The sequence below is a fragment of the Marmota flaviventris genome, chromosome 4 (assembly GCF_047511675.1).
Source record: "Marmota flaviventris isolate mMarFla1 chromosome 4, mMarFla1.hap1, whole genome shotgun sequence".
NCBI lineage: Eukaryota > Metazoa > Chordata > Mammalia > Rodentia > Sciuridae > Marmota > Marmota flaviventris.
The window spans coordinates 45,592,343-45,608,531 of NC_092501.1; positions in this window are offsets into that span (position 1 = coordinate 45,592,343).

Consider the following 16,189-nt stretch of genomic DNA (forward strand, 5'->3'; position numbering starts at 1 on the left):
TATTTCTCTTTTTTCTTCTTTCCTTTCTCAATATTAGAGCATCAGGGACACATTAAGAGGGTGAAAGACAAAGACCTAATGTAGTCGAGAGGGGAAGGGGATGCATCCCAGGTAGGAAGTAGCTCACCTGGGCTTGCACAGTGGACACCTGGGTCAGTGCCTGTTCTGTTGCTTGGTCCTTTCCTCTGGGAGCACATAGGTCCCTGGCGTGCACAGACTTCTGACCATCAGGAGAAAGGGCTCAGTCGGGCCTTGGCAGATGCCAGGCCCAGACATCCCATCTGTCTGAGCACTTGAGAGAATGTTCTAGTCTCTCCAGTTTGTTGACCCACATGGCCAAGTGCCTGCTGGAGGCCAGTTTGGAATGTGCTCTGGGGCAAGTTATCCTGGTGAATTCTCCTCCACTTTATTTCTCTACCACTGAGCCTAGTTCCTAATATACCCAGCAAATAGAGAGTGGCCCTGGCTTTGATGCCTCAGGGGCTCAGGGTGCTCTCCTGCCACACCTAGCTTTGGGAAGCGGGGTGCTAGGATCTCCTCCATCCCCAGATTTGCTTCCCCTGCCCCCCTGCGGGGTCTCCCTGTTGAATTTACTTCCACCTGGCCTAGTGGGCCAAGCCAGCCCTAGGTTGGTTGACCTCCAACTAAGACTTGGTCCTACCACCATGTCACCAAGAGACCCTGCCCAGTGGCGTGACATTATATATATTCTCAACAGTTGCTGTTAGCTGTAGACGCCCCTCCTCCTGCCTCCCGCCGTCCACGGCTGTAGAAAACGACTTTCTCTTCGTGGCTTTGTGAAAGGTTCCTTGGGAATTTTGATCCAGGCTTTCCTGTCCCGGGTCATCAGCCCCTGATTTACAATCTAGAGAAATTGTGTTTTCTTTGTGAATCAAGAGTGGGTTGAGGATAATGCAGCTGGAGCCCCTTCCTCAGCTGTCACAGGATAAAACCACAGGGCTGAATGGGCTCTCCTAAGACTCTTGGAAGGTGGCTTACAGCCAACAGGGAACCTGTGGGCCCGCAGCCTCGCTGGCCTTTGTCCCTCGAGGGCTTCTCCCCTCCTCTTCCAAGGCTCTCGGTTTTCTAAGGGCCCCTGCTGCTTTCCTCCCCTCTGGATGGCTGGTCCGCCCTCCTGCCTGCTCTGAAGCCTCCAAGGACCCTCAGGGTATCTTTGCTTTCTCACCCAGACTAAGCTCTTTAATGAAGGGCCACTCTGTGCTGGGCCAAGGCATTTTAATGCTTTTCTCTCTCTCTCTCTCTCCCTCTTTTGAATTTTTTTTTCTACCCCCATCTTAACCTCTTGGTTTTATCATCCCATTTTACGAAGGAACAAACTGAGGCGCTGTTGTGAAGTGACCAGCCCGGGACTATGAATCGGTGACGATGGGGCTGCAGCCAGGACCAGGTCTTCTGCTCTCTGATCTTGTCCCTCTTTAATCTCCTCAAAATCTTTTATTCCATTCTACAGTCTCAAACAAGGGCCCCAGAATGGCTGGCACAGCTGTGTCTGATGCACTTCTATTTCTTTTCCGCCACGAGTGTCTGAAATGTTTTCTCTCAGTTCTCAGCACGGAAGAAGGGGGTGGTGGCACAGGGGCCTGGTGGGGAAAGCCATTCCTGCTGAGCACAAACTGGACAGATTGTCCCATGTAACGGACTCCACATTGGGTGGTGCCCTCTAGTCTGGCTGCAGTGCTCAGGGAATATTCTGGAAGCAGTATAGTCTGAGCGCAGCCCGGGTTTGAATTCTGGCCCTACATATATAGCTTTGGGGCTCTGGGCAAATTTCAAAATCTCTCTGTGCCTCGGTTTTCTCATCTATCGGATAGCAATACTTCTAGAAGCTCTGCCGTTGCGGACTGAGTCAGTTTACCCATGTCGAAGGCACGGACCTGGTTCTGGAGAGGCTTTGATTAGTGGCAGTAGCATGGCATGCACTGGGCCTGAGGAGGGGACGGGGTGGTCCTTCTGGCCTTCTTTGTATTGCTCCTACCATGAGGCTCAGGGCCTGGAACCCAGATGGGCAGCTGTGGCCTTGGGAATCCCGTCTCTCCCATCCTGCCCTGCCCTGCATGGCTGCCACAGTGGGTACACGGGAGCCTCTTTCTGTGCCTTTGATTCCTGGGAACCAGATGAGGAATACACACGAGGCTCTGAAAATTCTGAGATAATGTTAGCCAGACCCAGGCTCGAGGCTGCCCTTGCTGCAATGGATTCCAAGTGGGACGCAGAGCCCAGTGCTTAGGAGTAGCCAAGCCATGTGGAAATGTGACTGGAGCCAACATGAAACACGGCCTGAGATGCTCAAGACGCAGGGTCCAGGTTGGTGCTTGAGGGGAGGAGGAGGAAGAGGAGGAGGAGGAGGGGGTTGGGAGGCCGGGGAGGATGGGAATGGGGAGTCAGTAGCAGGTACTTCTGCCTACCTGGATGTCCCCTGCAGGTGTGGGTGGTTTAGGTACCCTGGAGGCCATCAGGCCCAGGTAGGAAGGGACTTTGCAGCCACAGCTGGGAACGGGTTTGTGGTAGGTGCTGGAGTGAACTTCTTCCTGTTCTGGGAGCTCATTCTAGCTTTCTTTCAGGAAGCCATGGGGGAGAGGAGGAAGACTAGGGGCAGGGAGCATCCCCAAGCTGCTGTCACCACCCAGGCAGGAGGGGACAGCAGCTTGGGCCAGGGTGTTGGCTGTGTGGATGGAAGGGGACAGACACATTTAAGAATCATTTTGCGCTTTGTGATGGAGTGAACGTGTCAGCGATGGAAAGGAAGAGAGAGGGCTTGAGGGTAACACCTTTCTCTAATGTTCTTGCCCAGGGGTGTGCAAGCCCTTCTCATACACCTCCCTGATGGGGAGCTCACCACTGGGTTGTTTAGGAAGGGGATAAAATGGACATCCCTATTCTCAGAGTCCAAAGTCTGAGATGTTCCAAAACCTGACACATTTTGAGTGCTGATGTGGCATCTCAGAGGAATATTCCACACCCGACCTCGTAAAAGCTCACAGTGAGAACACTCGTGCAGGCCGGGCAGGGTGGCAACCAGGCCTGTGATCTGCCTCTTGGGAGGCTGGGGCAGAGGTTTGAAAGTTTGAGGCCAGCCTCAGTGACTTAGCAAGAGCCTGTCTCAAAATGACATTCAAAGAAAGAGAGGGAGAGAGGGAGAGAGGGAAGGAAGGAGGAAAGGAAGGAAGGAAGGAAGGGAGGAAAGGCTGGGATGTAGCTCAGTGGTGGAGCACTTACCTAACACGTGCGAGGCCCTGATTCGGTCTCTAGTGCCACACAAACAAACACACACCCCCAACCCCCCAAACAAACAAACAGAACACAGGTGCACTAAAAATATTGTATAAAATCACCTCCAGATTGTGTGTTTAAAGAATGTTTGAGAAACCTAAATGAACTTCATGTATAGACTTGGGTCTCGTCTCCAAGACATCTCAATATTTATATGCAAACATTCCCAAATCTGAAAAAAAAAAAAATCGGTAACCTGGAACATGTCTGGGCGCAAGGGTTTTGGGTACGGGCTACTGAGCTTGTACTTACTGTGGTTTCAGTCTGTCTGCATGTGGTCCATGGGTGCACACGCCACCACAGACCTCACCCAGGAGCAGCCACCCAGCTCAGAGGCAGTGTGGCCTTGTATGCTCTCTTTTCACTGTCTCCACACTTTGTTGTCTTGGTGTCACGTGGGTGTCCTCGGACTTCTCCGTCTACTTTGGACATTCCATCCCCCTGTATTCTATCTTTGGTGAATAAGAATACCCAATAATGCATTTGCAAAAGAGAGTCACAACCGTCGCACTGAGTGCGGTAGCCCCATGGCCCTGCACAGCCTATTGTCCTCTGGGAGAGAGTAAGAGGAAGTCAAGTTATAATTTAGAAAGTCTCTAAGCTCACCAGTGTCAAGATGCTCAGGAAGAGAGTCATTTGTCCATGGTGGCACATTCATAGAAATGTGCCCGCGGAGACTGAGCTGCTCCTAAGCACCAGTGGACAGAGGAGGCGGCCACTGTGGCAATCCAGAGCCTGTAGGTCACGATTGAGGAGATGAGGGTCGGGTCAGGGCTGGGGAAAGTGGCTTTCCTGGGATTTGGTCCAGAGCCTGGTTGAGGGGTGAGGGGTCTTGAGGAGACACTGATGTGCCCAGGTTGCTGGCGGCAGGGGCTGGTGGGCAGGGTACTTTGTTCTTGAGGGGCATCCAGGAGGGAGAGTGGGTTACAGGTGGGTGGCAGGAGCAGATGCTGATCTCAGGTGGGACATGGGGTGCTGGAAGTGCCTGTGGGACCTCTGAGGAGCCACCCAGCAGGCAGCACTGCCTCCCTGTGATCTTGGCACGCAGATCCCTCCTGGTGCTCGGCAGCTGGCTGTGCTCCAGGCCCAGGACAAAGGCTCCGCCTCGCACTCTGGCCCGGGAGGCTCTGCAGAGGGAGTGGGGCACTTCTCAGTACAGCTGAGCTGCTGAGGTCCTCATGCAGCACCCTGAGCCACTGTGCAGGGCCAGGAGACATTCCCTAGAGATTTGCTTCCAGGAACCAGCACTCCTTGGCTGACTGGCACATCTGGGAACTGCAGTGTCATCTCTCTGTAGTCAGGTTGGCTGATTTGGAAGAGTCTGGGTCAGACCAAGCCCAGAGAAGTTCAGGGTTGAGACAGCTCAGTGCAGGGACACAAGGAGGCCATTGAGCAGCCCTGGCACTGTGTGAACTGGGGACCCATGGGCACAGAAGTCCATGGAATCGGTATCTACTGATGCATCCGATGCCTGCAGGCTGTGTGACCTTAGGCAGTCTCATGAGCTCTCTGAACCTCTCTCTTTCCCCTGTGCAGAGAGAATAACACTTCTTGCCATTTTTCTCCACCACCTTCTTCCCAGAGTTGTCAATAATACACAAAGTCATGGATGAAAGTGAGCTCTCAAGGGCACGGGCAACAGTGTGAGAGGTGAACACACCCGGAGGTGAACAAAAACACTGAGGGACAAGGTGGGCAGCTGGGGGGGCCCCTCCTTCTCCAGGCTCTGTATTTGAGGCTCCCACACCGGAGCTGGCCGGGGTGAGCTGGGGCAGGGGAGGGACAGGACTTGGAGGAAGAGAGAGAAAGGGGAAGTCTAGAGAGAGAGAGCACACACCCACAACAAATACACACACACACCACACAACGCACAACACACACACAACACCCACCATACACATTACACACACCCAGAAGGAGAGCTACAGGCACAGAGAGGGAGAGAGACACAGAGCCACACACCCAGCAGGATAGAGAAAGAGGCAGAGAGATGGAGGTAGAGATGGACGACAGAGAGAGACAAAGAGGTAGAGTGAGAAGGAAGTGGAGGGAGACAGAGACATGGAGGAGAGAGCGACAGACCCAGCTCAGGCAGGCAGCCAACACAGAGGACAGGGTGCTAAGGAGACAGGGAAGCTGTGACTGAGAGAAGAGATTTGGGGACAGGAGGGAGAGGGAGAGGGGAAGTCAGCAGGTGAGGGGGCACCAGGGTGTGTGAGCAGAGTGGGGTGGAGGGGGTGCTGCAGACAGGTGGGGCACCGTGAGGGAGGATGGGGCCCGACAGAGCACCCTGCCCCTGTGGGCAAGGCCCTAGACCCACCTACTGGGAGTTCTCTGCCTGCAGAGCCAGGTGACCATGCCACGTCCAGGTGATGAGGTCTACTGGAGCCCCTCAGCCTGCTGTGGTTGGTGTGGACACGCCCAGGCCTGCCCTCCAGAGAGGCGAGGGGAGGATCAGGGGTTCACAGTAGAAAGCCGGGCACTGGTCGGCCCTGCTCAGAGTGCATTTGAGAGCAGCCTGCCTGGGTCTTGTCACTCCTGAGGTCCCCGAGGGGCAGTACTCTGTTGTAAGGGTCTGGATTCTAGGCCCCAACACAGTTAAATGTTTGCTGTCTAGGATCCAAAGTTCTGGAAAGAGGAGTTTTTTTATGTTTAAAGAAGAGGCCTCTGCTTAATAGAGAATCCACGTCAACCCCCAGTGGGCTGGCACTCTGCAGGGGAGGGCATGGAACCATGGGCCAGGTGAAACTCACAGGGCCCTGTCCTCCCCAACTGGAGCACCCTCCCTGCTCAGGACTGTGGCAGATCCCTGTAAGCAACTGCAGAGATGGGTTACTCTTTCTCCAGGGCCCCTGGAACATGGCAGTCAGTAGCATCTCTGGATGGAGGGATCTGGGCCCCTCGGGGTAGGAGCGGAGCTACCTGTTCAGCTTTGGAGGAGGGACGGTGTCCAATGCCACCCTTCTTTGATGGAGAGGACAAGGGTTACAGGGGTTAGCATCCCACGATCATGTTGCAAAGTGGTGTCTTCTCTAGCCAGGGCAAACCTGTTGGTCTTCTGATTTGAGAAGGCTGGGGACAGTGGCTCCAAGCTCTGCTTCAGCTCCGGAGGAGTAAGTTCTTAGAGCAGAGTGGAGGCGGGGGGGGGGGGTGTCCAGGTGGGAAATGGTGACCCTGTTCTTCACCCCAAATCCAGCTTTAGAGAGCAAGATGAGCCTGAGTAGGAAAGGAGCCCAGTACTTAGTAGCTACACAGTAAGTGTCTGTGAGGAAGGGAGTGGAAGAAGTCACCCTCTGTCCCGAGAGTCTGGACATGGTGCCAAAGGTTGGAGCTCAGACAAGCTGAACAATGACTTGGGCCTCAGGTCCCAAGACTTCTCCGCTATCTCCCCAGCATGGCCTGGCGGGGGGGGGGGGGGGGGGGCGCAGTGGGTTGAGTAGGAGTCCAGGGGATGAGAGATCTTCCTTCTTCATGGAATGAGCTCCAAGGTTTCTCTCATCCTCTGGAGTTGGCCTGTGTGGATGTGGGCTGGGCTCTGGGTAGAGGATTCGGGGCCTCTTACTGATGCAGTTAGAGAAGAATTCCTTCCTCACTTCCTGTGCCTCCATTCTTGCCAATTTCCTTACCATTCCTTATTTATCCAACTCTCTTTAGGCTTCTTTCCTGGGCCAGGGATGGTGATAAGGTGGCTATCAAGGACAGAAGGGCCACCAGGGCTCACCATCCAGTGGGGGATTAACGGGATCATTGGATTGTCACGTGGACATGACTGGGTACCCGGGTGGGAGTAGGGAACCCATGTGGGGAGACTGTCGCTTTCTTTGCAGAGGCAGAACATGGCCCTGGGCCTGGAGGGATTATCAGTAGGATTCAGGAGTCAGACAAGGGGATGGAGATCTCAGGCTGAGGGAAGAGCACGGACTAAGACAGGCAGACGGACGTGATCCATTCATGAGAGTGGGGGGACTGTGCTGTTGGGTCCCAGGCAGGTCTGGGTGGGAGCTGGAGCTGGAACACTGCCCTGGACTCAGGTTGCAGGTGGTCAAGGGCTACGCCATCATTCGAACGTCATTCTGCGAGCCCTGGGACTGTAAAGCATGATGATCACGGTCGAATCTGTGATTCAGGTCCAGCGTCTATTCTAGAGGACTGGTCACCAAGGGCACATCTAGAGGATGGGAGGCCTGGGAAGGCCCAGGGGTAACGATGGAATTGACCATACTAGTGAGGATGGGGGTGATGCTGACGCTGCTGGCTTAAAGGAATCTGATGACAGGACAGATCTGGGTGGGGGAGGGGGGAGAGAGAGGGATGACCAGAGTTTCTGCTTTGGATGTTACAGTGGCTGATGAGGTGCCTGGGGTCTTCCATGGGAGGTGACAGGTGGACAGTGGCCACTCAGGTGTGGAACTCTGCAAGACAGAGATCTGAAAGTCCTTGGCACAACATGGAGTCTCTGTGACATGAGGCAAAGACCCTAGGAGGGTGGAAGGAGGAGCCAGGGTCCTCTGTCCCCACGGTCCTAGTGACTGCTGGTACCAAAAGGAAACAGAACAGGAACTCGGAAGCCAACCGTCCAAGGAAGTCCCCAAGGGAGGCCTGGGGCTGGGATGGGCCTTGGGGTGAGGCTTCTGTTTGTCATCCTGTCTCTGCAGAAAAGTCAGCCTGGGTTTGTGCGACCTGCCAGGTTCTAAGCCCCGTGACATTGGAAAATAGACATCTGTACTCAGAAATCCCTTCCTGATAGGAATGGAGGAACTGAGGCCCAGCGAGGAGGAGAAGGGACTTGCATCTGTGACCCATCCTCAGGTGGATTCAGGCCCTGGCACCGGCCGGCCCTGTGTTCTGCTAGCGAATCAGGCTGCATCCTATATTCTTAGGGAGAGGGACTGGGGGTTAGGGAAACCTTGCCTTAGGGGCTTCCTTCCCTCCTGTCCTTCAACAAGCCCCACATGGCTCCCAGGACTGTCCAGAGCCAGGCCTGGGGTGAGGGTACCCCAAGGTGTGTATGCAGAAGGGGGCATGGGGCAGAGCCCTGACACCCACCATTGCTGAGACCTCGGCAGCTGCCCAGCCCAGACGTGGACCCAGTGATCACACGGCTGCATCATGGGGCCTGGACTTGGCTGCAAACAGCAGACTGGCCTTTCCTGCCCTCTCCCGCTGCAGGCCCTCACACCAGGCTGGAATGTCCTCAGGAAGCTGGTTACCTCTCTCCAGGGGGTGCTTCTGAATTCCCATCTGTAGCTGCAGCCAGAATGTTTTGCAATAAGTGTAGAGAAAGCATTCATTCCGGGAAGAACTGGGGAGTGGAGCGTTCCTCGCCAGCAGGGGTCTGGGTGAGAGGGCGCAGGACTGCCTGCTGCCCTACCAGCCCATTCCTCAGCCCCTCGGGGACTTTGGCCTCTAAGCTGTTTATCTGTCTGTCTGCCTGTCCATCTGGATTAGAGAAGCCCGCTGGCTCACACCAGTTCCCCACACCGTCTGCCCACTGCAAGGCAGCTTGGGCTTTGTTTTGTGCTTTATTTTTGAATGTGACTCAAAAGTGATTATTACACAAAAAGGTCCACCCACCCACAGCCCCGCTTCTTCTGCCCATGCCCCCTTGGCACCATGGGTCCACCGTTTTTTGTTTATTCATCTAGTGTCGTAAGTGGAAATATAAGCAGCGACACGTCTACATTTGGGTGTCCTCATTCTTACTTGGAGAAAACATTCTCTACGCACTGCCCTCACCTCGATATTTTCCCACTGGGCAATTTTACATGGGGATCTCCATGCTGGCCACACGGTGGTCTGCAGTCCTCTCTGCTGGAAGGCTCTGCCATGGTTATATTAGGCATTTGAGTTTTTAAGCCCAGGCACCTGCAGATACCACGTAGATTTCCCCAAAGGTTTGCTTTTAGGGACCCCAACCACAGGAGCAAGACCCTTCCTGTCTTTTGTACAGACTCCTGCAGGCCATTTCCTTCCCATGGCCTGATCCACTCCTTCCCCTTCCCATGTGGTTGGCATCACGGTGCACATTTCCCAGGGAAGAAAATGTGGCATTGAGAAATCAAGAAGCACATCTAAAAGGATAAAACCATGGTGAGTGATGAAGTCCAGGTACTTGAACCCAGGAAGTCTGGGTCTAAAAGTCTTCCTCCTTGCATCTGTCACATTGCTGGGGAATATAGACCAACTTAGTCCTATGTCTTCAGAAGCCAGATGGAGCTTCTAAGCCCTCAGAGGGCTGGTGACTTGGTCAAGGTCACACAGCCACATAGCAGCAGCAGCTCCCCGAGGGGAAGCATCTCTTCTCCATCAGGCCCGACACTAGAGCTGTCCTGTATGTGCAAGGGGGCTGACTGGGTCCCTGAACTCCTGGACAGAGGGCTTGGAGCCCATTGTGACTCCTCTGCTCACAGGCCAGACACACTCACCGAGGAGAGCCACTAAACGATAGAACACATGCGTTTTACAGATAGACACAGTGAGACGGACACAAAGGGGAGACCCACCCAGGGCAGCTGCCACAGAAGCGGGGGCAGACTGAGCGCCCGGCCCAGGCCCCGGCACACCCCACCCAGCATCCACCCCCTGGCAGCTCCTGGGCTTCCCCGTGTCCTCACTTTGTATTCCTCGCCCGCAATCTTCCTCCTGCCTTCTAACAAGAGGGCCACTTCTAGGCTCCTCTCAGCCTTGTCCATGAGCCAGGGCCCTATTTCCGTAGTGTTAATTGACTACGGCTGGGCTCCGCCAGTGGGGGGAGCGAGGCGGCTTGTGTACGGAATCCTGGCAAAGTCTGCAGCTGCAATAACACTCTGGTCAGTGTGCAGCACAAGGGCCGTGTGAGTGTGTGTGTGTGTCTGTGTGTGTGTGTGTGTGTGGCTCAGGCACAGGAGCCACGGCCCTCACTCCTGGATCTCTTGATGGTCACTTACCTGCCTGCCTCGAGCTTTCATTCTAGAAGCCACGTGTCCTGGGTGGGCTGAGATTTTCTTGGGGCATAAAGGCAGGGGATGGCCTGAGGTGGTCCAGCCGACTCTGCTGACGGCCCAGTAAAGACCTAGGCCCCATAAGACGCGTATCACACCCATGCTAAGCCACCTGTGTGAGGGTGAGGTCTTGGAGACATCACTTCCTCTCCCTGGCCTCAGTTTTTCTCTCCCACAAAGTGGGGATGGGTGTCTCTGCAGTTTTACTCTCCGGAGTGTGGTGAGGACACAGTGGGTTGTTCCCTGGAAAATATAAGGAGCTTTTCCCAATTCTGAGATTTCTCAGATTTTTGTTTGTGTTTGGTACCGGGGATGGAGCCCAGGGGCGTTTTACCACTGACTGACGTCCCCAGTCCTTTTTATTTTTTGAGACAGTGCCTTTGAACTTGCCATCCTTCTGCCTCAATCTCCCAAGTAGTTGGTTTTTGCTGTACGGATGTGTACAGCACCCAGCCCCAGCATCAAGTTTGGCAGACAAATCAATCTCACTAGATATTGTCATGTGCATGAATATATAGATACACACACACATATATACTTATGTACATGTGTGAACCTGGAGTTAGTTTGTCCTAAGAGTGTTTGGGGACTAGGATCATATGCTTGAGAACGTGGGTCCTGATGCATGCTAATTAGAACTTAAACATAATGGCGTCCCCTCAACACCTGGCATCAGTCCTCCTGTGTGACTCCATTCCACTGCTCTCGCGCTCTGGGTCGACAGGAACAAGCTGTATAACGTCGTGACTCACTGTCTTCATCTGAGAACAGGGCTGACGGGTGTGCCCGCCCCCGGGCGCTTGTGGAGATTGGACGCATCCAGCACATGGGCTCTGGGCCCAGCCTGAGCCTCCCGAGTCGCACTTGAGCGGTTCTTAGCCCTTATGTCATCGCGTTCACTTCCAGCAGAGCTGGAATGAGATGGTGTGAATGCCGCCACCTCTAATGGGGATTAGGATGAGAAAGTGAGCCCCCACCACCCGCCTCCTACCTCCCGATCCTTTTCCTGTGCCAGGTGCCTGGCTCCGGTGGTCTTAGTTAGCGACTTGGTGCTTCCGTGGGTCTTTCAGTAGAAGACAAGAGTCCTTGGAGAAAGTGGTGGGGGAGAGATTTTTTTCGGAGGGACTCAGATGTACGTTTTGTAGAGGACACTCCTTCAGAGGCTGCGACCAGACAATTGCCTCTGTCCTAAGGTCTCACCCACTCTCTGTCGTAGCACTCTCTAAACTGCCCATTGATTTGATGGGAGTCTGCAGTGGAACATCAATAGGCGTTCCTTCATCCCGTGAGTTTGGGAAAACCTCAGACTGTACCTCCCTCATGGACATCAAAAATGCTTATTATTATTATTATTATTATTATTATTATTATTATTATTAAAGATGCTGTCAAAACTGCAGTAAACAGATAATATTAATTTTGTTTAACCCAGTGTTTCCCGAACGTCCTCTTCTTCTGCATAACCCCCGCTACAAGGCTCTGTGGAATGCACCGTGACAAGCACAGATCTACAGAATCAATAGTAGGGACATCAGCAACACCGTGTGTCTCCGGTCACCCTCAGGGACAGGAAAATGATGTCATAAAGCAGTGCTGCTCAAACGCAGTGCACATACACATTCCCTGGGGAGCTTGTGCGAATGCAGGTTCTGCATGGGCAGGTCTGGGTGGGGCCAGCTCCCGGGGATGCCACGGCTGCTGTCCAGGAGCATATTTTGCATAGTAAGATTATAAAGAACCCTCCGCTACAACGTGATGTCTCCTGTGCCCGCGTTTGCAACAGCATTTGGAAATCAGTGGCCACCTACGGTCATGTCTGATCAGGCCATCAGACCCAGCAGCAGGGAGGTGATCCTGTCTCTCCAAGCTGGGCAAGTAGCTCTGGCGGGGGGGAGGAGCCAGGCTGGGTTAGCAGCTGCAGCTCATGTGAACATTGTGGTTTGGGCTCTGCAAGGTCCTTCAGGGCTCTGCCATGTTGGCGGAGTCCGCCTGAGAAGATGACAATCCCTCGTACTTCTGTCACCTTCCTTGTCTCTGCAAATAAGGTTTGGGTTGTTAGTGTTCTAATTTATTTATTTATTAATTTTTAAAGAGACATTTCCCCTTTCTTTCCTCGGGTCTGGAGTCATTAAACAGGGATTAGCTGGATAAATAGAGGAAGTGATTTTTAAACTGTTTGCAAACTTAATGTGAAGAGCCCAGCCTTGCAAATTATCACGTCTAATCAGAGGCCCTCGCTCCACTGCTCCAGTAATTGTACTGGTATTAGTCAAATTCTTGTTGTCTCCTCATTAGCCGTGAAAAGGAGACTCAAGACGTACTTCATTAGAGTGTCCTGGAAATATATTGCTAATGTGGAGATGGAGGCGGAGGCATGAGGGAGGGTGGTGTGTGGGGACGGGACAAGGGCATGTGGCATCTACCTCAACCCTGTCGACTTCCTGTCTCTCTCAGCTCCGTCTCACGGGAGCCTCCACTTACCTAAGGAGCAGCAGGTGGCCCGAGAAGACCCAGAGACCAATGCTCCCAGGCTCTCTCCTTTGTGGCCTCCCGGGACCACCCTTTCCTTCTCTGGGCTCAGTGTGATTGATGGGGCGAGAAGGCTGGGCACCCTGGGATCTGAGGCCCTCTGTCTGAGGTTCTTGGCATGTGACTCTAAGCTTTGAGGTTTTGGAGGATGATGACCACTTGCTCTTCTCTCAGTTCCTTGAGCTGAGACTCTCCTGGGGACTTTGCTTGAATGTCAGCCAGACGCCCATCTGTGGCTGTCCTTGCTCTTGTTGGATAGACAAAGTACTATGTGGGCTCACTCTGTGGAGTCCAACAGGGTTGAGCTGAGAGGACAGCAGTGGTTACCAGAGGCTGGGAGCGGGAGGGGAGGATGGGGAGAGGGTGGCCAAAGGGTTAGATAGGAGGAATAAGTTCTGCTGTTCTATTGCATGGCAGGGTGAGTAGTTATCAGTTATGATAAATGTTTAAGGTGATGGATGTGCAAATTACCATGATTTGACCATTTTGGAATGTGTGCCTGGATCAAAACATCACACTGTATCCCATAACGTATGGTGTTTTCAGTGCCAGGTATGGAACCCAGGGCCTCGTGCTTGCTAGATAAGTGTTCTACCACTGAGCTACACCCCCAGCCCGATAGTGTACAACTCCTGTCAATCAAAAAGGAAGGAGTCATTATAACAACATCTTCTCCCTACTTCCCCCCACTCCCTTCTTTATTTCTTTCCTTCCTATTTATGAAGTATCAAGTACTAAAGTTATTGAAGCTTAAATTAATTGAGATCAAATTAAAAGTCAGTTTCTCCATGGCACCAACCACATTTCAAGTGGTTGAAAATAGTGACAGGTGGGCTAGAGGATCCTGAATTGAATTGAGAGTGCAGCAAATTCCACTGACCGCTCTGGCCTAGCCCCCTTCTGCTCCACCCTGTGCTAATCAGCAGGAGTGAGAGAGATTCAGGCTGAGAAGGAGAACCCTCGCCTACAGATGCTCACAGTCAGGTGGGGAGGAGATCACAGCCCGATCCAGGTAGTTAAAACTAGGGCCAAGCAACAGACAACAGGTGCACCCCTGAACTTCCTGGAGGGTAAACTTGAACCTCTTGAGCCAGCCTGCTGAGCTGGAGAGATCCAGCAATGCTTCCTGATCAGCAGGGACTTTTTCAAGATTGAGGCCTGTCTATGCTTATTTTGAGGCAAGACTGGCATATCAGTGCCAGTGAGCTGCTGCGCTCACTGCTGAGCTCCGGGGAACCTTACCACCTATGGGTGAGCACACACACTAATACCCTTCACTCCCAGCCACTGGAGAGATCCATCAAAGGCATGCACTTGACCACGTCACCCCTGCTGGAAGACGGTAACCCCCACTCTCAGCCTGTGTTCCGCATCCCTGCCTGCCTCTGCCTCCTCTCCTTGTCCTTCATCCCAGAGAGCTCTACACAGCCAGGGCTTGCTTTATCCTCTGAAAGCTTTGGTGTGGTCTACACTGGGTTTCACATACAGTTCCCTGCCCAGGACACTCTTTCCCTCCTGCACCTGCCATCCAGAGAAGCCCTCTGCATCCCTGACACCAGTGCACACAGCAGTCCCTCCTGACCTCTGGGTCAGATCTGGCCTCCCTGCCTGCTGCTCCCGAGCCCAGGCAGCAGCCTGTGACTTTTTCTCTGTCCCCTTCTAGGCTGTGAGTGCCAGGAAGACACAACCCTGGGGTCTTGACTGAGTATATTGTGAGTGCAGAAGGACACATTTGGGGCAAAAGAGCTAATTCCATGTGGGGAGAGGGGTCAGCAGGCAGGTGGGAGGGACCTAAGACCTGTTCGTGCTTATTGGCCAGGGTATGGGGTGGCATATTCCAAGGGGATAGACCAGCAGGGAGTAGGGACTGGACACCAGCCCCTGGGGAACAGCAGAAAGGCTGACAGCAATGTTGTCCCAGAGAAGCCCAGAGACTACATACAGAGGGCAAGGATATAGACTTGGACTTAATGGACAGGATTTTGAAGTCCATCTCTGGCACTTTCTAGCAGTGTGGACTTGTGCTGGCCTTGGTTTATGAGAATAACACCTACTTCAAAAAGACGCACTGAGGATTGAGCGAGATGGGGTATGTTAGCTGCACAGCTCAGTGGCCAAGGCGGGGCAAAACTCATCATGTGGAGTCATCACAGGTGATTATGATTTTAGGAGTGAGACCCAGGAGATGTTGACCTCTACCTACAGAGGATCGATTTTGGAGATTATTTTGAGCTGAGAATCAGGTGTCACTGGGGGTGGAATGAGCAGTTCCACCCACCCGGAGTTCCCTGGTCTCAGAAGTGTGCAAATTGGTCTGGTATTCCCACACCTCTTTGTGTAATTTTAAATCCCAGATCTTTCTCAACTGCTGATATATATATATATCTTCTAGATTTGAATTAAGACAAATGTCCACAAATAAATCATTCCTCACCTAAACTGTCCCAAATAAGGGTCCGTTGCTTACATTCTCTGCAGGGACCAGGTGTTCCTGGGCTCAGGGTCTGGGCAGTCTTAGCTGGATGTCTGGGATCCATCCCCAACAATGGCACTGCCAGGTGGGACCAGGCAATGGTCCCGGGGGCTCACCATGGCACCCCTCTTTCCTCCTTGCAGGCTTTTCTTGGTAGCACACCCCGAGGCACGGCAGGGGCAGAGGGAGTGAATTACCTTTATGTCAGATACACCCAAATCTGAATTTGCCTAAGTGTTCCTTGCTACTGAAGCCATTCATGGCCTGAGCCTCAGTTATGACAACTGTAAAATGGGGACAATAATGTCCACCTTGAAACTTGCTGCTGGGATAAATGACATGAAGCTGAGAACAATCAATCCTCCCTCTCTCCCTCCCTCTTTGTGTCCTTTTCCTGGGTCCTTCCCTGCTCTAGAAGGTACCTGGATTGCCTACCACTTCTACAGCAGCTCTGTATCTCTCAGGCCTCCGAATGCAGATCTGCCGTGCTCTGAGCCTTGGAATCCAATTTCTCTACCTCCTCGAGGACAGTGGCTGAGTCAGCTCCCTGGGGATTCACTCTTGAGGTTCCACGGAGTCTGGGTGCCTCAGCGCCAGCACTCAGGCTGCTAATGGAGTCTGAATGGATTCTGGGCTGACGACACAGTCCTGAAGTGTGGAGTTCACTGGAGAAGCCACTATATATATATATATATATATATATATATATATATATATATATATATATATATATATTTTAAATAACTTCCATACAATAGGTTTCCTTTTAATCAGGAACTGGTTGTGTGCGTTTCTGGCTTCTGGTAACTTCCTCTCTGGCCCTATAAAGCCCATAAGAGGATCAATTAGATGTCCCTGGTGCTGAGGGTTGGAAAGGGGCCAAAGAGGTGGCCATGTGTCCCCTCCCCACTGTCCT